General features: G+C 38.9%; 1 protein-coding gene across 7 annotated transcripts in view; it reads left to right on the top strand.

The window, feature by feature from the left end:
- Positions 1 to 24,089, top strand: part of LOC149798997 (uncharacterized) — a 181,034-nt gene that overhangs the window by 134,300 nt on the left and 22,645 nt on the right. The window contains exon 1 of one of the 7 annotated variants that reach the window (XM_089957934.1): positions 16,549 to 17,014. The exons of 4 other annotated variants lie outside the window; for them this stretch is intronic. The gene's annotated coding sequence lies outside the window, so the exon portion shown is untranslated. Of the gene's footprint in view, positions 1 to 16,548; positions 17,015 to 24,089 lie in introns of those variants that run through there. 2 more of the 7 variants (XM_089957927.1, XM_089957931.1) reach the window with 2 other exon arrangements.

The raw sequence follows: 24,089 nt of genomic DNA, 5'->3' as shown, positions 1-24,089 counted from the left end.
TCGTTGAGTTTTTTCTGAAAACACGATGATATCTTCCTAGTGATTGCGTTGGCGACTCCAGCAATTGTTGTCATTGCGGAGACAGCGATTGGAACAGCGATCGGGGCTATCGTGGTCACCGTGGATAAAATAACACCGGCGCCAGCTACTATACCCGACACCGAGTACACGACCGCGTCGATGGCGGTTATTTTTCGGCGGTATTTTTTTATTTTTGCACGGTATTGTTCGGAAAGCGTTTTCAAGTTCGCGGAAAATTCTTTTGCGGTATCGAATCGATATTGATGTGACGTCGGTGATACCTCTGATTCAATTTCCTTGGTGGTCATTTTTATTTTAAAAGAGCTAGTGTTTTTAATTACTTAGATTCGCTACAAATTCCACATACCATGTAATGTTTGCCCTGGTTAAATTTCCATCAACGGCATAAATTGTAAACGGTTCAGTTGCGTCCTTGTCTATAATTGTTGATATTGTATTGTTAAACCCGGATGAACTCGACGATAATATATTAAACTGCATCATTGAAACCAGTGTCAGTCGATAAATGCCCTTAACAGTTGCGGTGATATTTACTGTATTCTGTGTAAGAGTCCAATCGAATGATCCATGCCGAATTGTGTATACTGTGTTGATGATGTTCTCATGAGGGGTTTTTATTTTTTCGAGTTGCTCTGCCATTCTCGGTAGTCTGTCTTTAATCGCTTCAACATCAGTTATAACTATTCCTACTCCCCGCCAACTCGCGTCTATATTATTCTTGTTCGCTGCAACATTAGTTTTGATTATTTCTATTTCCCGTGTATTCTCGGTCATACTTTTTTTGTTCGCTGCAACATCAAGTTTGATTGTTTCTATTTCATATGTATGCACGTCTATACCTTTTTTATTCGCTGCAACATCAGTTTTAATTAATCCTATTCCCCGCCAATACGCGTCTACATTTTTTTTGTTCGCTTCGACATCAGTTTTGATTGTTCCTATTTCCTGTGTATGCGCGTCCATATTATTTATGATCGTTGTAACATCAGTTTTGATTGTTTCTATTTTCCGTCCATGCGAGTCTACATTATTTATGATCGTTGCAACATTAGCGCCGATTATTTCTATTTCCCGTTCATGCGCGTCTACACTCCTTTTGTTTGTTGCAACATCAGTTTTGATTGTTTTTATTTCCTGTCCATACGCAGTGATATCATTTATAGTTATTGTAATCTCATCCGGCTTGGTATTTTTTTTACCAAAGAATTTATCAAAGTTGTCATCGATCCTGTTAACATTTTTTCGCAACGGGGGTAAATTGGCCGACATCTCCATAAGATCCGAAATAGCATTTTTTATTATTACAAGATTTGGTTCGTCTGCCGTCGGGGGTCCCCGAAAAAAACTATTGACAATGTCTCGCATTTCGCTGACGTGCGTTATCATCGACCTGAACTGTTCTCCATGAAAGTTAAATTCACCACGTAAACCCTTTAACGAATTTGACATGGTTATATAATTGTCGCCAAGTGTACTTATTTTTCCATTTATTGTCAAGATGGATTCACCCGGTTTGAGTCGTCCGTCGCTGGTATACAGCGCGATAGTGTCCTCGGCGGCATCGCGCTGTCGTATTAAAACATCATCCAGTGACACATTACTGGATTTCAATTTACCCTGGCGGTCTTGAAATACAACTATTTCATCTGGGTCAACACTGGTTAAATTCAACGTATCAGCGATTTCATCCTCAATTAGTTTTTTTATGTCATCGGTGGCGGGCGTTTCCGTGGGCTTTTTCAGCGCCGAAACCGGTCGTCCCCAAATATCAATCATTATTATTGTAAATGTTATTCTCTAAAATCCGTTGAGCTTCTACGACTCCACTAGTGTATTCGTTTACAACCACATGAGGTGGTTTTCGCGATGATGAAATCGCCGCAAGTACGTTTAATACCTCGCGGCCACATATCGGCGGGTCACTCAATTGCTGTGTTGGCAGCGTGGAATAAAAAACCCGGGCCGAACACGCCCGGGCTGAACACGCCCGGATATACCGCATGAACTCTTTCGGCGGGGCTAACCCGTATGAATCAAAATAGACGATCGCACGCGGATCAATCGCGTATGCAACCCAATGAGTTCCCGCTCCGGAGGACCCATCGAGGTTAATTATACCGGTTTCAATATTCCTTGGTGCCGCCGGTAATTGATCCCTCATAAAAACACCTCTGAAGTTTTTTATCGCTAGCGCGTTTGCGGCGCCTATTAAATCAAAATTAGACATTGGAGTCATAGACTCAGGAGTCATAGACTCAGGAGTCATTGACTCCCGAGTTAATAAACGGTTCCCGGTAGTCTTAGACCCTTTCCCGAGTACCATGAATACGGGGTTCCCGGTAGTCTTAGACCCTTTCCGGCTACGGGTCGTTTTTTTTTGTAGCCTTTCCCGGTTGCCTTCTTCAATGCCATCCCCGCCGCGGTACCAACGGCCCCCAACGCAGCCGCCTTAGCCACTGCTGGTGCGGCCGCGGCAATCAATGCCGGAATCGCAGCTAACAGCGGAAATATTCCACCGGTCTTTTCCATGTTTTTAATTGCTGCGGCTGAAAAATCTATTTGAACACCCTTTTTATTCTTCATCGCATCATTGAAATGTTTTATTTGACGCGCCGTCAACGATATCTTATGATTACCACCCGCCATCTGCGACGGCTTCAGCGTTATTGTGGTCCCGCATTGTTTAGCCGACTTTGATCGTAATTTCTTGACTTGACCATCAGTCAACTCTACACTGACGACACTATACGACATTTTATTGTAAACGCGTTTTGTGCTTTCAATTACATGTTTTCCACTGGCGCATCAACGATTCTCATTCGTCCACCAACACCTTCTAGCAGCATTGATTTATCGCTGAGAATGACAGCAACCGCTCTATAATTAACACCACCCGGGGCTATACGAGCTCGGAAGTGTATATCAACGACGGATTGTCTCGTTAAATCAAGATGTTCCAGCGAAAAATAATAAATCGGATACCGGTTTTTAAAATCAAGTTGTGATATTTGCAAACCAGTGTCGACGTTTTGATCACGACCCATATACGACAGCAATCGATGATACACACGTGCGATATGGTTGTCGCCGTAATTAAGCTGTATATCCTCGGATGGTTCCTGTTGTCCGTTTATTCTCAGCGAAACATCTCTGACTCCTAATTGATCAAATATCATATGGCTGTGTTCTTGACTGCCCAATCGATTCCTATTCTGCAGCGCTATGAATATATGACGTGGGGCCGAAACACCCTGTTTTGATGCCAGGTGCCATGTAAACGTATCGGCGACGTTATCTTCTTTAGCATCAGTTGTTACCGCTAGCCAACTCAACAACGATTTCCCTCCCTGTTCCATAAATGCTAACAATCGTGCCTCCGTGGTAACTGATGGAGTCAGCACCGGCATCCACAATGCCATTTTAGTTAAAACAACCTTACCGGCAGCGACGCCAGCAGCATGCCATATTGCATTGTTATCATCGCCCCTTCGCGTCAGCGCGATTGTATGCTTGGCCCCATAGATAACTTTTCTAACATTTCTGCAGAATCCAAATATGTGATGGAGTGGAATCGCGCATGAAAACTGTCGGCGTGGTCTTTTTAGCATCAACATTCGTGCTGCGAATCCCATATTGTAATTATCGTTAAGACTTTTTATAACAGTGAAATTAGCGCCTGGTTTTGCTCTGCGATCTGGATTGGTTGCTTCATCCTGGTCAATTGTGGTATTTTCTTTTATTAGCACGTTGATGTACTGAAAATGATCAGCGTTATCGGCGGAGTCCTTCGCAAACATCATAGATGGACCCGCCGATCTTGTGTAATCATCCGAATATCTCGCTAACCCAATTATCGTCGTTGCAACATCAACCTCGCGTTCTATTGATTCAATTTCTCGCCCGTCAATAAGATATCTGGCGCTCTCAAATAACGCCATGATACCGTTGTTGACGAAACCAACTCGAACATGATCGTCATCTGCGTACGGTGCATTATCGGCGGCATTTGTCACGAGTTCTCCCTCGATTTCGATAAACGCTTCACACGGCAGAAAGTATTTACTGGTATCTTGGACCTGAAGTTCAATTCGCGATCGTAGGTCGGGTTGCGCTGCATAATAAGAATAATATTGATAATCACGGACAGAATCATCCCTGCGCACTGGGGCGTCCATATCAAACGCGGGATCAGCGGTTCGCGCAAACATTTCTATTATTTATCATGTTGATGTTTTCAATTGCGATTTTTTCGTCGTAAATTCTTTGAATTCTGTTTAAGACCACTCTCCCGCTATTGCGTTCATGGGCGCGTTGGTGGATGACTGAGCCGCCAACGACTCTAGTTTTTCTTCCACGGCGTTATTTATTACTTTACTGATATTTGCAGGCATCACTGTCGTTGATGGCATCACCGGTGGTTTCTGTTTTTTTCTCCTCACCAACGACATTAGTTTGTCCCGCGCGGCTGAAAGCGCCTTTCCGGCAACATCTCCAATGGCACTAATACCCTTATCACGAATAACATCAATGGCCTTCATTCCTAATTGTTTGGCTAACGGCGCTACTTTTGGAGCCATTCTTGTAAATAACCCCGCAATGGTGCTACCGAGACCATCTCCATAGTACGCACGGTAAACAGGCAATCGCGAGTTTACCACGTAGACGAGTACTGGTTTATCGTGATTGTAGTGTATGATCATCCTTATTAAAAACACCAGTTTTCCAATTAATCATCCACGAGTTCGTCTATGAGCGTTCGATATGTATTAATGTCTATGATACCGCCTGCAAATAACCGCTTGCAAATATCAGCAGCCTCATTGATTATTTCCGTAGAGTTATTTCCGGCTCGTTTTCCTCCAATTAATACCTCTAGCCGTGATATATCACTGAGAACACTATTAGGGCAGGTAACACTAGCGTTTTCAACTAGACCACTACCACTTGGATACCCCTCTCCGCTTGTTTTTTTAGAACCAGCTTTTTTTTGACGTTTTTCTCGGACTTCTTCTTTTTGCTGTTGTAGTATTTCTTGTTGTTGTCGTATATCATAATCATCAATTCCTTTTTTAAATTCTTTATATCCCAATTCTTTTGTATCCAAGCGATCAATCTCTTTATTCGTTTTATACAACCAATTAACCCAGTCATCTCGTTTTATATTACTGTTTTTATACTCGTCTTTTAAAAAGTTTTTTCTTGAATGATAGCTTTGAGCGGCAAAATTACCAAAAACCCTATACTCGTCGGATTTCAGTAATTGAGGTCGTTTTATTTGTGCTATAGCCCCTTCAGTGAGTTTATCTATAAAGGGGACTCCTTTTTGAGTGGAAATTTTTTGAAGTTCACCAACATCACCCTGTTCAGAATCATCAATATCAGCTAATCGTTCATACTCTCGTTGGGTTTTTATATCACTGGAAAGTTGTTTTATCCGTTGCTGTGTTTGTTCTGTCTCTGCTGCTATCTTTTCAAGTACAGGAAGAAGAGGCGCCTCTTTCCGTTCGCCCTCCTTAGGAATATCCCCGTATATTGCTCGTTCTGTTGCAGCTGTAACATCCTTAGTCGCTTTAGTTACCGGGGCAAATAACTGTTCGCTTCCAACAGTAAAATCGGTTTGCATTTGTTGTCGCGTTTGAAGTTTCTCTCTCACTCTGTCTCGTAACGGTATAAACTTTTTAAGCGCTGCTAGCCGCTCTCTGGCTAGCCGAGTAGTAAGTGATTCACCTACCATTATTGTAAATTGATCCGCAATTTTCTAATTTTCCGCCGAGTGTACCATCGGGAGCTCCACGGAGTTTTCGTCTATAATCCTTCTAATGTTTTTGATCTTACTAGAAATCTCCCGGCGTCGTTCATAAACACGTCCGAGTTTTTTTCGTATTATTTCAACGGCAGTAAATAGTCCAATGAATGCATTTGCGTCATTGTGGTACAGGTTCTCATTAATCGTATGTTGTAATCGTTTTATAAAAAAATACTCGCGGGCCAGGGTAAAACGCCCCCGTTTCGACTGTTCGTTAATAATCTCATAATCGGATAATATTTTTTCACTGTCGAGACCATCAGATAATTCAATTCCTTGATTTTTTAATTTTGATATCTCAGTTAATATATTATTGATGTCTTCGATATTCATTATTCTTATAAAACATCTTATTTCTAATATCAAAAATTTTAATAAAATTATTGGGGCCATTTTTGACCCCGTTTTTTGTATGGACAGTACAATGCCGTAGATCTCCACTCGAGTGTTGTGGCAGATTGCAGGCATACATGGACAGTACAATGCCGTAGATCTCCACTCGAGTGTTGTGGCAGATTGCAGGCATACATGGACAGTACAATGCCGTAGATCTCCACTCGAGTGTTGTGGCAGATTACAGGCATATACATATACTTAATTAAGGACATTCACATCTTGGAACCCCAAAGCATACATCTCCGGGAGGGAGGCCTAGGGTGACAAACGTCATCGTAGACCGCCCAGAAGATATGCTTGGGGGACATCACTACATGTACTTAATTAAGGATGAATATATTTACAATGAAATGATTGATGGATGATGGGACGGCACAAGACAGCACAAACATAAAACGGCGGGGCGGAAATCTACGGCCAATTCAACCAATCAAAAGCAACCCAATTAAATTAACCCGGTTGCATGATTGTGAACAAAAGACAACCACACGCCCGGGTCAAGAGCGTGGGTTAGTTTTGATTAGTTGAATTGGCTTTCGAAAGCCCCAGGCTTATAACGAGTCATCTTATATATAAAGTGACTAATACAGCGGCGTCAGTCACAAGGTGTGTGTTAATTTGAATTCCCTTGAATCGTTTGAATCCTTAAATACTTATTAATGGTGTTTCACGGCATTTAAATGAAACCAAATACTCAAATAAAACATTAAAAAAAAGAATACAGCTGTTAGATAATAGCGTGTATTTCATTAGTTTTCATCGTAAAATGATTAATTAATCGCAACATTAATTAGACTTCAAGGGACGCAACATTAATTAGACTTCAAGGGACGTAACTCTTGTCATGCGACGCTATCACAAAACGAGTTATCTCCCTTTGATGTTATATATGAAAATCGAATTCTATGACCCGTCTTTTTTGAGATCGCTGTTTGATATATTCGTTCTGCAACAAATTGTATTGAGGCGATACAAATGTCAAAATATTTTCCTGCCTCATTCATCGACTGAAATATTTTTTCCTCGTGAGTTGTTGTATCAAATGACTTTACGGGTTTTGCTTTCTTTGAGTATTTACCAGTTTGGCCTTTTTTACTATTTTCACTCTGAGAGATGGCTTGCAGATTACACAGTCTATTATTTTGATAATTAGAATCAATGTGATCAATAACGAGACTATCTTTGATCAATCCGTGGAAACATTCATAAATGATTCTGTGACAGAGATATTTTTTCCCTCCAGCAGTAAACATCAAATATCCGTGATTGTTTTTCCATCCAACCGGCTTCTTCAGTCTACGATTTCGAACAATGCCGTCGCGAGATACCTCGTAATTGACGAGCAGGGGATGCGGCTGAAATTCTTGGTCCATTTGTATAATAATACTACTTGTCTAATTTATTATTTGGTTTAATTATGAATCTTTCAACGTAGTCTTGGGGGGTTTTGATGACGAAGTCGGCGGTGGGGTTGATGACGGCGTTTTTAATTCGCTTGTCATAATAGCGTTTTAGTTCCCTGTATCGCTTTCCGCCACAATTGATACACAACTGTGATTTTCCTCTTACACCGACGTGGCAAACCAAGCACGGGAGGGGACCAAGAGAACCATTACGAACGCTTTGTAAATGATACCCGCAGAATTCACCTCTACATGATTTATTGCACGGGGTTGTCGACCCAATCATTAACCATTTGCAGTGATTCATTATACTATATTCTTTCATTTAAATACTTGTTTTAATTATATGGATGAGTTCGAGAGATTGGCAGCAATTAAGCCCCGGAAAAATATTAGGTTTAATCTCGATAGAGTCCTCAAGGACACACCAAAAGCGTTAATAAACGATAAAACCCTGTTGAGTAAAATACGCGATTGTATCAATGAATTCAAGCGTGATGGCGCATCTCACAGTTGGTCAACATTTCGAATTGATGGCATTGTTGATGCTACCATGAACGACAACCGCGCAGCAATGATAATATCACAACTTGACGGTAAAAGGTATTTCTTCAGAGTAAAATTCATTGTCCGGGTGGAATCAGGCGATTGGATCATGCGTGATAAATTTGAACCAGTTCTCAGCGACAAGAAAACAGTCACTGTCAGCCGCGACTCCAAGCCGGGGTTGTTAACCGGAATTGACAAACCATACTATGAACGAGCGTATCCTGAAACAGCAGTTGTTTATGGAATATACCCGTTAAATAAGAAACCTGATATCGGAAAACTGAAACCGATGAAACAGTCAACTGGGATAAATTGTGTAGCAGAACGAATAATAGAGCATTTTACAAATGCATGTCGAGGAAACAAATTGACTGATTTACGACGTAGCAAAATCAACCAGTGGGAACTAACCGTAAAAGAGCGTGGAGCAACCATCAGCGACATAGCGAGATTAGAAACATCGCTGAGATTTCCAATAACCGTTACAACGATAACCGGTGAAGTATTATACGAATCGAAGTATAAATCGAAGGGAGCCCCAATCAAAATTATTGATCATAACGAACACGCATGGACGCCCGTGATAACAATATTTCCACGGGATAGAACAGTAAAGTATATACCCGAAGAATTCCTGGGAGAACAATTCTCCAAGGACGGTTTTCTCGCGGAGAGGAAACTATTTGATGCTATTGCCTACTTGTGTAAAAACGACCCTGTATCAATGTGGTTACTTCGCAGCGCTGAAAACGATGCGGATACCTTTGATCAGTTTGTAAGACCAAACGGTGAATTATATCGCACTGAAGCATTTCACAACAGGATGAAAAAAACCGCCATAGAATTTGAGGAGCATGATGAACAACTGCTAACAAATTGTTTTACGATTCCATCGGTTGTAGCTCATGTTGCAGCAAGGAAAAATGCGTGGAGACCAACGCGCAGGGAATTTCTACCGGATGTACAATCCAGTTGTTTGGAATACTATCACGGTGGACTATGGAACACTGAATACAACCGCGACGCTATGATCTCGGTTGATATGGTTGCCTGTTATCCAGCGAGTTTTCTCGGGTATGGATCCGCCGCTGAGTACTTTAGACGATTTGGACACCCCAGTCATGAAATGACTCGTGTTGCTATTAATGGACCACTGCCTGATTTTGATTTAACCGGATTCGCTCGCATAGTATCATTTGAATTCGCGGCAGGACTCCATCGCTGTTGCTATATTTGGATCGGTAGACACATGGCTGAAAAGAGATGGCTGCCAATAGCGCTGCTACGGTATATGATTGATTGTAGCATGCTAGTTTCGTTGTTTGTCAGTGACGCGATTATATCATACCGGGCACAGACTGAAGTCTGGTTACCAGAACCGGAGCGTCTAGATAGCATAATTGACGAGTCCAGAAAAAACATTGATGCCGACGAGGAATATATCATCGAATGGTCCAGGAGGATATTTAACCAACGAAACCGCGAGGCAAAAGATCTCGGTAGAAGAATAATTGGTAAGTTCACACAAGGTGGAAAAAACCACGACTACAAACGATATTGCTCACGGCTGATTATAGATGACGCAGAATATGATTTCGTAATCAAGGACACAGTGGCAAAAAATAGATACGTGAACTGCAAAACAGCTTTCTTGTCCAATGGAACGAGGTTGGGTACAGTTGTTACCTACAGCGATGGAGACAGCCCGGCGTATCCACATTTGAGGGCGTCTATGCTGGGATATGCCGCTATCAATTTATTCTCGATGATAAATAAATTTCCCGATACCGCGGTTAGAGTAGCCGTTGATTCGTTTTATGTTGACGTAGCGTATAAGGGAAACGTAGCCGAGTTTACTAGTCCGGACGAGAGTTGGGGTACATGGAGAATTAAAAATGAAATACGACGCGATTATTCCCCGTCAGCAGATGTCACCGTTGAGAACAACTACTTACGCGGTGATAAATTGTCAGAATGGTCTAATGCACCATCGTGTTCAGATCCAATTTGTAGACACAAGACGGTTTATTTAAGCGGCTGTGGCGGGTCAGGAAAGACGACTCGGGCAATTGAATTATTTCGAACGCGGGCAAGTATAATCGTGCTTACACCGACTCATAGACTAGCGCGAGAGATAAAACAACGAAATGTTGACGCCGTTACTTATCACAGCTTCTTTCGATACAGCGGCGGTGAGTGGACTCCTGATCGAATGGGTGAAAAATTTATTCCCGACATTATCATCTGGGATGAGATATGTACTGTTTCGTTAGATACTTTACAAATGTTTCTTGAGTGGTTGCTGCGCGCGAATACAGCGGTAATCATGTGTGGGGACCATGGCCAACCACCACCATTTGTCGGCGAGGGTCCACATGATTGGTTAAGGGGTTTTGTGGACTATTATGAAGAAACCGATACTGATTACCGAGCACTTGATGAACAACTGCGCGAGGTTAAGAAATTAATCAGATTACAGCCGGATAGAATTCAATGTGAAATAATTCGCGAGGTGATTCCGGAAACGCCGTTAAATGAATTCTGGGAAACATGGAGACCAAACGATTTGATTGTAGCGAGTAGAAAGATAGTCAGAGACACACTTCAGCGGAAGTTGTTTACGTTGCATAAGGAAAAGTTTCCAACGCGTCCAGTGCCGTTATGTTATAGACCCGCGGACACACGGCGGCAGAACATTGAAGTTGAAATTCCAGGCCGGACAGAAAAACAAATTCTCGTGCTGAATGATATCGTGCTCGTTGATATCAGCGTCGTCGAGGACGCGCTACGTGCTGATAAATCCCCGTGGACGCTAGGATACGCAACAACAATACATTCCTCGCAGGGACTAACCATCACGGACACAATTGTTTGGATAGTTGATAATCGCATCGAATGGTCAAATCTAGTCTATCTTGCAGTGTCCAGAGTACGAAGGATAAATCAGCTTCGAAGAATTGTTATTGACGGAGCCGATGACGGAGTCACTGACGAAGCCGGCGACAAAGTCACCATCGATGCAAGCGTCATTGATAGAAAACTCTCGGGTTACCGCCAACAGGATAAAAAAAAACAGCGGCGTTTTGATATTGATGCCGAACTAATAATCTCGCTACGACAACAACAGAATAATCACTGCGCGAGTTGCAATTGTATAATGAGTTGGCGTTATTCGGATAAAAACACTCGCCAATTTACCGTGGATAGGATCGATAACAGTCTCGGTCATGTCAAAAACAATGTGAGGTTGACCTGTCTTGAGTGTAATAGACGCAACGGCGCTAGTTAAGACCACGCGGGGGTAATTGAGTATCGTTAGGTATCACTTGTAGTTGCTCGCGTGTAAATCCGCGCTGAGGAGCAGTTGAATCCAGTCTATAGATCGGTGGTCTACCAGTTGATCGTGTTATCGTTGATATGTTATGTGTGGTAACACTCCAAATAGGATCGGTAGCCCTTTTTTTACCGCCTTCAAGCTCTCCTGGTTCATATAGATATCTAACAGTGACATCGCCAAGAATCGGCTTAGAAACGCTATTTATTTTTAATTTTCCGGGTATATACTCGTATTTAATCGCGTCGCTGGGCTTCATGTTGATTACTCGGGTAATCTCGTTATTTAACGCTGCAATTACACCTGGCAACCTTTTAACCCATTCACGAGATCGTTTTTCTTGGATGAATTCCTTCGCGTATTGATATCCAAATAACCGTTCAGCGAGAGTCCGATTGAATCGTTCAACAATTGCCTGATCACGATGTAGCGCAGTATGACCTCGTCGTATCGCGACGCTATGATGTTTCAGCGTTGATAAAACAGCGCCGCGAAATTCACTACCAGGATCAACTTGTAATAGATTTGGCCAGCGCAGAGGACCTCTTCGATAAATCCGCTCAAACGCATCGGCTACTTCAGTTGCTGACTTTGTTTTCAACGGTTCCGCTTGTTTGTATCGACTCGCAACATCAACTACGGTTAGCGCGTATTTGTAACCGTTGTCATGCGGCAGAAATAGTATATCAGCCTGATGAACTTCATTAGGTACGCTGACATCAAAGCGCGAGAAGTTGATTTGTTTAGGCGGTGGTAGATAGATTTGCCATATAGCCTGTTTGGATAACCAATTAGCCGCAGTGGTCTTTGTTACCTTTGCAGCGCTTGCAAGCTTACCAATTGCGGCCTTCCCCTTCCAGTATCCTCTCGGAGAATAATAGATGGAATCCATCGTTTTTCTTGGATGATTGTTATTAATTACCAGCGCCAATCATTAATTTACCTTTCATAGCCGATTTTACCAACCATGAGGCTAATTTTTCTTTGACGGATTTATCAGGAATAGCATTGAGCGCGTGAATTAATTTTACATCCGCGATATGACGCTGTTGCAGATCGCTACTTTTGTAAGCAACATCATGAGCATGACACGCCTTATCGATAGCGTTTATTGGGTACTCACCGGGTTTGGGCTGATTTTGATCATCGAGTCTAATATCTAATCGTGTTCCGGGGCCACAGTAGTTATATCCTGGGAGGTGTTTTTCTCCTGGATACTTTGCCCACGGTGTTCCGGGGAGTTTTGCCAATTTGGCTGCGATGTCACCTCCTCGCTTTTTTTTAAAACATCTCCGGGTCTAATAGAAATAAATCTAAATTTCTTTGTACCGCATTGTACACACTTACCAGTAAGCGCCGATCTGTTATTTCTTGTCGTAACGGTTGTCATATCATTTGTGCCAGTACGCACTCTACACTTCACACAATATAGATCCATAATTTATGTATAGAGATATGAATATAATTGATTTTTCGGCGACTAAAACAAGAGAACCAGTTAAGCATGTTGCAGCGTTACCAAACTCGATCCGGATGATTATCATCGGACCATCTGGATCCGGCAAGACGCAATTGTTACTCAATTTAATAATGAGATGGATGAAGTGGGATAAGTTGTATTTGGTTGCTCCTAGCGTAGATGATCAACGATGCTACGAGGTGTTGAAAGATTTCAACGAGAATGCATCAGCGATCGCTAAAAAGAATGTTATTGAGTTTATTACGGATATCAATGATGCACCGGGTATTGATGATATTGATGGCGACGTTAACAATCTAGTCGTGTACGATGATGTTATGTTAGACAATCAAAAGAACCCAGCTAGGATATTTTCCAGAGGCAGGCATAAAAACACTGACGTGATATATGTCACTCAACGATACACTCAGATTCCAAAAGTAATCAGAGATAACTGCAATATTCTTGCTGTATTCAACGGCGTTGATACACACACGCTACGAAATATTTGGCAGACATGGTGCGGCGGTGACATGGACTTTAATGTTTTTCGAAACTTTTTTAGTCATGCTCAGTCGACCCCACATGGATTCATAACGATAAATTTACATGATCCTCGGACACGATATCGTATCGGACTTGACCAAATATTCGGTTAGTTGTAAATAATTTTCATTGTAAATAACTACTTAGCAGCAGAGGGGGCGATGACATCGACGCGGTCGTCGATGTGCTTACCGGACGCTGACGACGCTGGGGATCGGCGCGCAGAAGGTGTTAATTAAACCAAATGACGACGCGACGATCCCCCAACGACGTCGTCGTTTTTTTTTTACCAGGCGCTGACGACACTAGATCGTTGAGTTGCAGAAAGTAATAATTAAGCCAAATAACGATTGGACAAAATGTCCGATTCGCCCCCTCTGCTGCTTCAGTATTGTTATTAGCATTACTCTAACAACAGGTTTTACTATTGCTCTGGTTACGTTGCTCGTGATGCTTGTACCATTTCAGGAACTGTGACTATTGCTGCTGCCTCCTATATTTTTTACGATATCATCACAGTGTTGTAAGCAGAGAAATAAATTGTTCTGACTCATTTGATTTTGAAATGATAGTGTATCATGGGAAAACTGATATCAAGTTACCTCTCGTATGATTCGGAAGATCAAGTGTTTTTTAGCAAATTGTTACAGCAACGCATTTATTGCCAAACGTTTACAGAGCTTTTGAGCAACAACATAGAGTTGTTTTACCTATTTTAGTTAGCTAGTTAACACACGACTCTTGTGATCTTACCTATTTTAGTTAGCTAGTTAACACACGACTCTTGTGGTTATACACATAGTACTCTATAAGACGATTCCCGTTCGAAAACGTTAGTTTATGTGACACTTACTCAATCAAATTTAATGTTGTGTTTTATATTATTAATGTTTTAAATGAAATAAAAGAAAATTGAAATTGCAGACAAAGCAAGGTTATGTTTATTCAATGATCAAGGTTTCTTAACCTGTATTTTAGAGTTCACATTTTGAACGTGCTATCTTTCAATTACCCCTGAACTCAGTTTCAGGACATATTAATGTGACGTGTATCACAGGACGTAATGTTGCCATGTGTATCATAAATTACATATGATGATCATTACACCGTGCTTTCATGGTAACTATTGCACCCGAATAGGTGAGTCCGGGTACAATTGACCAACAAGTATAAAACATAAGGAACAGTAATGGATACAACATAACCAAGCTTGTTATGGATCTTTTACATTTGACTAATAATTTTGACATAAAATATTTTTACCGATGATCATGGAGGAGATTGTTTCATAGTTTTCATCACCTGATTTGTTGGTAATGTCTTAAATGAACAGAATAAAGTATGCAGTGAATTCGTGTGTGCACACCCAAATTAGAGTTAAGTTAGCGTGCAAACCTTAAAATGAAATAAACGTTAATATAACGTGAAGTTTACCTTAGACATAATAAAGTGTAATTGACGCACACAATTAGCGGTGCAACTAACTGAAGAGAGCAATCAAAGCAGGTGACTCGAAACTAACAATCGTTCAAACCGCCCCTGCCTGCAAGTGCTTGCCATCCTCCCCTGTGTGGAAGGACCTACATGCATTTGTTTGCAACATTTCATACATTGCAACATTTCTTTTAATATAATATGGATCAGCAATGCTTTAAAACCGTTTCCATCACTGCTATACTACTACTACTACTGCTACTACTACTACTAATACTACTTACACTGCCACCAATACTACTACCACGACTACTGCATTTGTACTTACTGATGATGTCTCTACTACTACTACTACTACTACTACTACTACAACTGTTGGGGCCCCAAGTGGCCGAGTGGTCTAAAGCGCTCACCGTTCCGGATCACTGCCATCTCACCTATGTCTGCGTGGGTTCGAGTCCAAGGCTCGGCTAGCGTGGGTACGTGGGAAACCCTGGCAGTAGCTTCTCGTGGGTCGGTGGTTCTTCCCTGGGTTTTCCAGGGTTCTTCCTCCACCAGTTATACTGGCCGCCATGTATAGCCTATCTTGTGCTGAAAAATGGCGTTAAACCCTACAACAACAACTACAACTGTTGCAAACATATCAGTGTTCCAAAAATATCATTATATCCCGCCCCATCCTCCAACACTCGAGATGGTAAAAGACAACAATGTGAGTGGATTTGTCATTTCTGGAGCAGAGAGAGAGAGAGAGAGAGAGAGAGAGAGAATGTTTAGTCTGGTCATCATTTATTTATTTATTTATGTATTTATTTATTTATTATTTTCTTTATTTATTTGTTATTCCAGTTCGTTTAATTCAATACGTTGGATTCATAATTCGTCTTTTCATTTTATTTACTATCTTTCTTTCTTCTGTTAATACCGGTTTGTAATTAGTTTGGATGTTTATTTACATATTTATTCGCCATGAGTCATTGACTTTCAGACAGTTGCATTCTAAAGCAATGAGCATTTCTGAAAGTAAAAGAAAAATCATAATAAAAAAATAAATTTGATAAATATGAAACATTGACCATATACTCAAGTTTTAAGACAGCAATCATACACCAACAGTAAAACTTGCTGACAAATTTCATGGCAGGGGAAAATGATGAAAATACTTTGCAATTAATATTTATTAAATAAATGAACGGATATTTGAATTAATTAATAAATGAGTTTCTCTGTCCAAACATATACATGAATGTACATACACCGCTATGTATGTATGTATGTATGTATGTGTGTGTGTGTGTGTGTGTGTGTGTGTGTGTGAACTTCGTCTTAATTTGACCATTGTCCATATTTATTTAAATTGTCATTGATATTTATATATGAACTTCAAACCTTTTCAAATTCAGTACGTGAAGTGACGTACCTTACAGGTACTTCATTCAAGTTAATAATTCAAAAGAAAGTCATTACTACAGACCATCTACGATTCACGGTAATGGCAGGATTTTAATTTCCTGTTATGTGTACCCTTTTACATTATATGTGTACATGACGTCTACCTCATTTATATTGTCGTACAGCAAATATGCTGTATACACACAGCCTTTGCGCCTTCATTTCACCAGATACGATTTATTTGAAATCATTGTTGAACTGAACATTCCAGAGAATACAATAATGAGCATATTCCTTCAAATTTCTAGGGTAAATTTTAAAACTTTTGAACTTTTTTGTGTATACACACGGTATAAAGTTACACCTATTGTGACATACTGAACTTATTTTGGCTCGAAAAGAAAGAAAAGAAACTGGATAACTATGTTTTGTCTTGAAGACCTGTTTATAAGCCAAGAAAAGCATTTTCCAAACTTGTACGCTTTGTCAGCCAAATTGTGACAGTCGGTTCAAAACTTCCTGATTGAAGGTCGGGTGTTTAAGCAAGTGTTTTCGAGCATATCGGTGTACATGATGGAAAGCGTAGCGACAACATTCTAGCAGATGGAAGGAGATTATACTGAATAATCTTAGATAAGTGAAAATACAGGAAGGTAGGTTACCTTCTTTCTTTTTTAAACCATGCTGCGTGTATCAATTTTGGCATTATACTTATTGTTGGTGGGGATGTATCGGTAATCTCGAAATAATGTGTACGTGACAACCAGAAGACTGTACACGTACAGTGAAATTTAACAGATTATCTCGTGTTCCGGCACATAATATACACAGTTATTACAAATATTAGAACTGCCCGTAACATGGTCAAAGAGACGAGTACATGTATCAATTGGTGGATAATTTACAAGTGCGCAATCACCGATATCATCAAACACATATATATTACAGTATGTAAGGGCTATTGATAATACACCAGTCAGTGCAGGTGGGTTGGGAATACAGGTGCGCGGTATTAACTATATACCGGTTTATGTACAGCTGTATCTTTTTTTTTTGTACCACCAAGGTACCAGCAGCAGCCTTAGCAATAGGTGGCCCGAAAATTTATTACATTTATTCTTATTAAATCTGCTTTTAAATTAAAAGTTTCTGTTTTATATTCAAAATAGAGATGATTCCTACGCAATTAAAACAATCCTGTATTTTAATATGAATATTTAAAAGAATTTCATCAGTGATATAGAAATTAGATTGGGAGGGGGCTTTGTTCTCACCTGGTCCGCACAACCCTAAATTGGCCGCTTAGGCACTTTTTCGTTCTGTAGTTTCTCTCAGGACAGAATGTACGGAAAATGTCGAGTAATGTTGTTGCGAATTTAACTATATTAACAGCGTGTTTTCATTTTTCATGACAAAATAATTTTAAACTTTTATTATTATTTACAAATCAGATGCATTTGTCGCAGATTCATTTTGAATATAACAAATACAATTCTTTTCATTATTGTTTAATCAATTGTTTGATACGTTTCGCGTCTGATAAGGTGGTGGCCAAATGGGATGTTGCGAAAAATAGTCGGGCCAAATCTAAAATTTGGTTAAATTTATTGGTTAAAAAAATTCTATTTTTTTTTTTGTTTGTTATTTACTAGCGTATGTTAATGTCTTAAGTGTAGTTATTCCTTTGTAAGACTGTGAATCATCCCGAGATTTTCAAGAGAGGGGTTGTTTTCTGGTTGAATTTTAAGCAATTCTCAGGTCTAGTGAATATTGTTTCGTTGGTTTAGTAAGTGTGCTATCTATATTTACTGGCCTATCTGAGAACTATCTTCCCAGCTGTTTGCATCCCACTCAAAGTTTCTCCGAGTTATATATCAATCGTGAATCTGATTAATTGCAGGTCAACACTTCCTATTTTTATGAACAAACTCTCTAATGTTAACATAACGCCTTTCACAGGGTGTTAACTATAGTGTAAACTTAGTTATCTCACCTTTGTTACAGGTGTTAGATTGTAATTTATGCCAAAATTAACATACACATACCAATTTCATCCACTATAAGATACTGAGTATTTAATTTCCGCGATAGGGCCGGAAGGGGGGGGGGTGTGCTATTTTCTTTTCAGCTGAAATATTTGTAAAATGTGTTAGGCCCATGCCCCTAAGCAATAATTTGTAGTTCCCTGATATAATTGCGGTATATCATCATACGTGTCGCGGTATGTTCTAAAATACAGCGGTATACCACGTTACAAAATGTGTCGCGGTACCTAGCAGAAGTGGGGGTGGGTGGTTACCATGATTGCGATATATGAGCCCAATTGTGGTAACAGTGATGTCATTTAACTTTAATAAATTCTCCTGAGAAACTTAACAGTGCGTTTGTGCAAGAGTAAATTAAAATTAAATTAGTTACATTCTTGTTTTAGCAATGGCATGACCATAATATAAACTATCTGCTAGCTAGTTATGTAGAGCTGGATAAACAAAAGGTAGTAGTTTGTTGTATTGTTATTATAGTCAAGAAATATACGATTTCAGCTAAAACTACATTTGTGTTGAAGATGTTTGCATATATTTTGTGAAACAGCATTTCAAATGAGAATACGAATACATGAAATCGTTTTATAGACAGCATCTATTACGTAGATAAATACACCAAACCTATAGTACCTGATTTCCATTAGTATAGTATATCCTATAGTACCTTATTTCCATTAGTATAGTATATCCTATAGTACCTGATTTCCATTAGTGCAGTATAACCTGTAGTACCTGATTTCCATTAGCATAGTATATCCTATAATACCTTATTTCCATTAGTATGGTATATCCTATAGTTCCTGATTTCCATTAGTATAGTATATCTACAATACTGGCCGCCATGCATAGCCTATCATGTGCTGAAAAATGGCGTTAAACCCCACAACAACCTTTTTTCCATTAGTATGGTATATTCTATAGTACCTTATTTCCATTAATATAGTATATCCTATAGTAGCTGTATTTCCATTAGTATGGCAGATCCTATAGTTCCTGATTTCCATTAGTATAGTATATCCTGTAGTAACTGATTTCCATTAGTATAGTATATCCTGTAGTAGCTGATTTCCGTTAGTATAGGATATCATATAGTAGCTGATTTCCATTAGTATAGTATATCCTATAGTACCTGATTTTTATTAGTATAGTATATCATATAGTTCCTTATTTCCATTAGTATAATATATCCTATATTACTTTTTATCCATTAGTATAGTATATCCCATAGGAGATGCATCTCGATTAGTATAATATATCATATAGTACCTGATTTCAGTTAGTATAGTATATCCTATAGTACCTGATTTCCATTAGTATAATATATCCTATAGTACCTTATTTTCATTAGTATAGTATATCCCATAGTAGCTGCAGCTCGATTAGTATAATATATCCTATAGTACCTTATTTCCATTAGTATAATATATCCTATAGTACCTTATTTCCGTTAGTATTGTATATCCTATAATAGCTGTATTTCCATTAGTATAGTATATCCTATAGTACCTTATTTCCATCACTATGGTATATCCTATAGTTCCTGATTTCCATTAGTATAGTATATCCTATAGTAGCTGGTTTCCATATATCCTATTGTAGCTGATTTCCATTAGTATAGTATATCCTATAGTAGCTGCTTCCCATTCGTTCAGTAGTTACATATGCAGAGAGATAGACAGACAGTACGGTGACTGTAATGTGCTGTTGTAATACGATTCTGCATACCGTTCGTTTTAGTCTTTCAAGCACAATGTTTGGTATACTTTGGTTTTCCAATCCTTTCCGTCTGATTCCGTGTCGTTTCTGACCTTTCTCGGAACGTTTTTCTTTCTTACCAGTGTCTACGAGGCCCGATATTGTCCAAAGCCTCCACTGAAATTGAAGTTCAATTTTATATCGTACATCTTGAGCTCGACACCAGCTGAAACAATTTTTCTCATTTGATTATGTGTTATTTGAATATATTGACTTCAACCACCAATACTTTCATCAAATGGTAAATAGAAATATTAAATAAGGTTGTAAACGTGATGGTGTAAGTGCCTTTTAAACGCACACATATGTACTATACATGAGGTATAGTCAGGAAGATTTTCAAGACCTAACGTATGGATCGTAAGACCACAAACTTACAACAATCTCCTATAATAAAACAAGTTTCCGTACGAAAAAACTTAGTACTCATGAACCTCGAATTCAAAACAAGCGGTCAGTTGAAACAGAGCTTTAACATTAAAATATAAGAGCCATTTCGGATAAACCTAATAAGTAAGGAATATTCAAAAGCGCCCGAAGAGTAAATCCTCATTATTATTATTATTATTATTATTAAGAAAATAGTATTGAAAACAGACACCAGGTACACTTCTCAGTTTGGCACCAATGGCAATTTCATAGGCGATTGAGATGCACACCTAAATGCACACAGTACGTCTGTTTACAGTCCAAAATTGTCTGGTATATTTATTAACGTCTGTTAACAGTCCAAAATTGTCTGGTATATTTATTAACGTCTGTTAACAGTCCAAAATTGTGTGGTATATTTATTTACGTCTGTTAACAGTCCAAAATTGTGTGGTATATTTATTTACGTCTGTTAACAGTCCAAAATTGTGTGGTATATTTATTTACGTCTGTTAACAGTCCAAAATTGTGTGGTATATTTATTTACGTCTGTTAACAGTCCAAAATTGTCTGGTATATTTATTTACGTCATTTTACCTGTGTGACCTATACCTGATTGGAGCTTTTAAAAAGACTTATAAGCAGATGCATAATGACATTACTGATGCCACGCGGTGGGGGTGGGGGGCTGGTTGTGGAGGGATATATGTTGATTGATGTTTCTATAATGTCCTGATTGTGTTGATGGTTGTAAATGAGTGTTGTGTTCAATATAATTCCGTAAACAATTTTTTTACTTTGTCAGATTCATATCTAATGGCCTTATCCCAACCGAGTCTTGTATTTCAATATTAAAAAGCAAATGTTTAACTCGACTTTTATCTGTACTAATTGAGGCTTTATACACTGCTGAAAAGAATTAATATATCTTACACCACTTAAACAAAACATACCTTCTTTAAATATACGATATGATAATAGTTATACTGGCCAGTTATATCGTCTTTAACTTATGCCACAAGTTGGTCAAATTTAGATCTAGTTGACACATCATTACGATTTTGAAATTTAACTTCTCTTGCAAGAAACCTTTAGCCACAGACTTACATCCTATTTATGGAGTTTTCAAAGGGATAAAATGCAGTTATTTTACCTACTTACTTAGCTAGTTAGCAGGTGACCAGAGAATAAAACTGTATATTACCCTAGTTCATAATTATTATACAGTCTGTATTAGAGTCAAAACTAGGGGACTGTTGATAGTATTCAGTGCAATAAGTATAAGAGTCACACAGTGCAATTATATGAAACACTTCATCCGAAATGTTTTGTCATCAAAATGAAATCCCGGTTCCATCATGTATTTTCGTGTTCCATGCTTTCCTCGTAATTATCTCGGCATATACTCACTCTAATTGATCCAAGACTAATGTATATCCCCAGAAGAAATGCAGTCATGTGTATCATAAATTACCTCTACAGCAATCATTACAGCGAACTATCATTTAATCTTTTTTACCCCTATCTGAGTATATATGGGTGATATCGATTAATCATAAATGATGTAGAAATGGAGAAATCATAAATAATGTGGCAATTGATTAACCATAGATATTAAATGATGAATACAATATAAATAATGTAGCAATGGAAAAAACATAAATAATGTAGCAATAGATGAAACATGAATCATGTAGCAATGGAAGAATAGAAACTCTTCTGATCTTTACATAAAATAAATTCTACTTATGATCCTTAGGGAATTTTTAATTTTCTATTATCTTATTTGTTGGTAATGCTTACAATGAATACAATAAACGTACCCGATGAGTTAATATGTGAAAGTACAATTCAGGGTTACGTTAGCGGGAAAATCTCAGCATGAAATAAACTTTACTTTAACAAGACATTTGAGCTACAGTAAATAGATTGTTCATTTATTTGCTATGAAAAAATAGCGTAAAAATTAGCTGCAGACACAAAAATTATCTAAAGCAGGGACTCTAAGAAAATAAAACTTCCAACCGCTTCAATCTCCAAGCGATGACCATTCATCCCTATCTGCAAGGGTAAACAAGTATTTATAGTAGTTATTTCATTTGGTGAAAACGAATGTTTCATATAATGTAGATCATCATTAATCTTGCAACTTCTAACCACCATTCGGCAGACATGTTGGTATATATTTAGAATAATTATAAATGTACAATCCTTAAAATATTACTTTCGTTTTCCTGATGGATGTTAGTGGGTAGAAGTATAGTAATCTGACAGTTTTAGTGTCCTACGGCAAAGTACTAGGCATGATATTATAAAGTTCGTTGCGTCGGGACACACCATCGCAGACGACCAGAGCTAATCAAATGGTTAAATTCCAAACTGCACCATTTCGGTGACGAGTTCGGCATGTTAACCATTGAGGCACCACGGTTTCTGCTCCTAATACTCCTACTACTGCTACAGCTGCTGGTAGTTCTGATGCCGCCTCAACTACGGCTTCAACTACTTCTAATATGCCATCAATATTATTATTACAAGCGCGACTGCTTCAGCTAACGTTATTGTTGTTATCACTATTGCTACATTTAGTGATGCTGCTACTGTTTATGCCGCAACTACTACTACTGCTACTATAATAATGTTGATCCCGACAGCACGATCATTCTACTGTTACTTCTACTTCTATTGCTGATGTTGTTAGTACACCATTATACCACTAACACTACCAAAACAATAACTACTGATGATGATGACAATAATATTATTAATCTAAATCATAGTTGTCACGCATGCGCCATGATTGTCTTTTATAAGCTACTATTACACCTTCGTAAATTTATTAATAGAGTTCTCTCTGGGACCTTCTGCGGAATGCACCATTACTTACATCTGAGTAAATAAGCCATGCCATTCATTTAGAATGTCCCTGAAATCGACAGTGTTTGCGTTGGAGATACATATGGTTGGTTTTTAAAATCTAAATATTTGGAAGAAATCAATGATTTTTTATCAGAACTTTAGCCATATAGAGCTCTTTCTGTTTTTTTATATTGGTACAAGTCGGTGAGGGGCCAGAGAAAACTTTATTACCTGTTTACCAAAGTCTGTTTACTTCTAATTGCTGAGTGGTAGGTACCTCGATCTCATCGCCAAACTTCAAGACGAAAAGTATCAATGGCACTAGGGCAATAAAATAGGACAAGAAAGATGGAGTCGGATCTCATAAATACCAGTGCAATGTATTCAAGTATACCGTACTTTTAATGTCAGATCACCGAGTGCGAGGTTTACACTTGATAACACCTCTTAGTCGGCCTTGTCTAAATATTTTCAAGAACTTTAAAACGGACTTAAAAGGATACATTTGGTGGGGTGGATATATATTGATCTTGCCTTGAATAATGATCGACGAACTGCGAAATAAACTGGAATAATCGCCTCTTGAAGGTACGAGTCAGCCCATTCTAAAAAGGTCACTTGTAGCTGAAATAATAATGTTACCAAGACAATTATTGACCTTTGAAATTATAATGTTTGATCATGTGTAATTCTATACCCG

This window comes from Sinohyriopsis cumingii, chromosome 5, assembly GCF_028554795.1.
Source record: "Sinohyriopsis cumingii isolate HCF-2022 chromosome 5, ASM2855479v2, whole genome shotgun sequence".
Taxonomy (NCBI): domain Eukaryota; kingdom Metazoa; phylum Mollusca; class Bivalvia; order Unionida; family Unionidae; genus Sinohyriopsis; species Sinohyriopsis cumingii.
The sequence above is the reverse complement of the archived record's forward strand: the minus strand, read 5'-3'. Positions and strand labels throughout refer to the sequence as shown.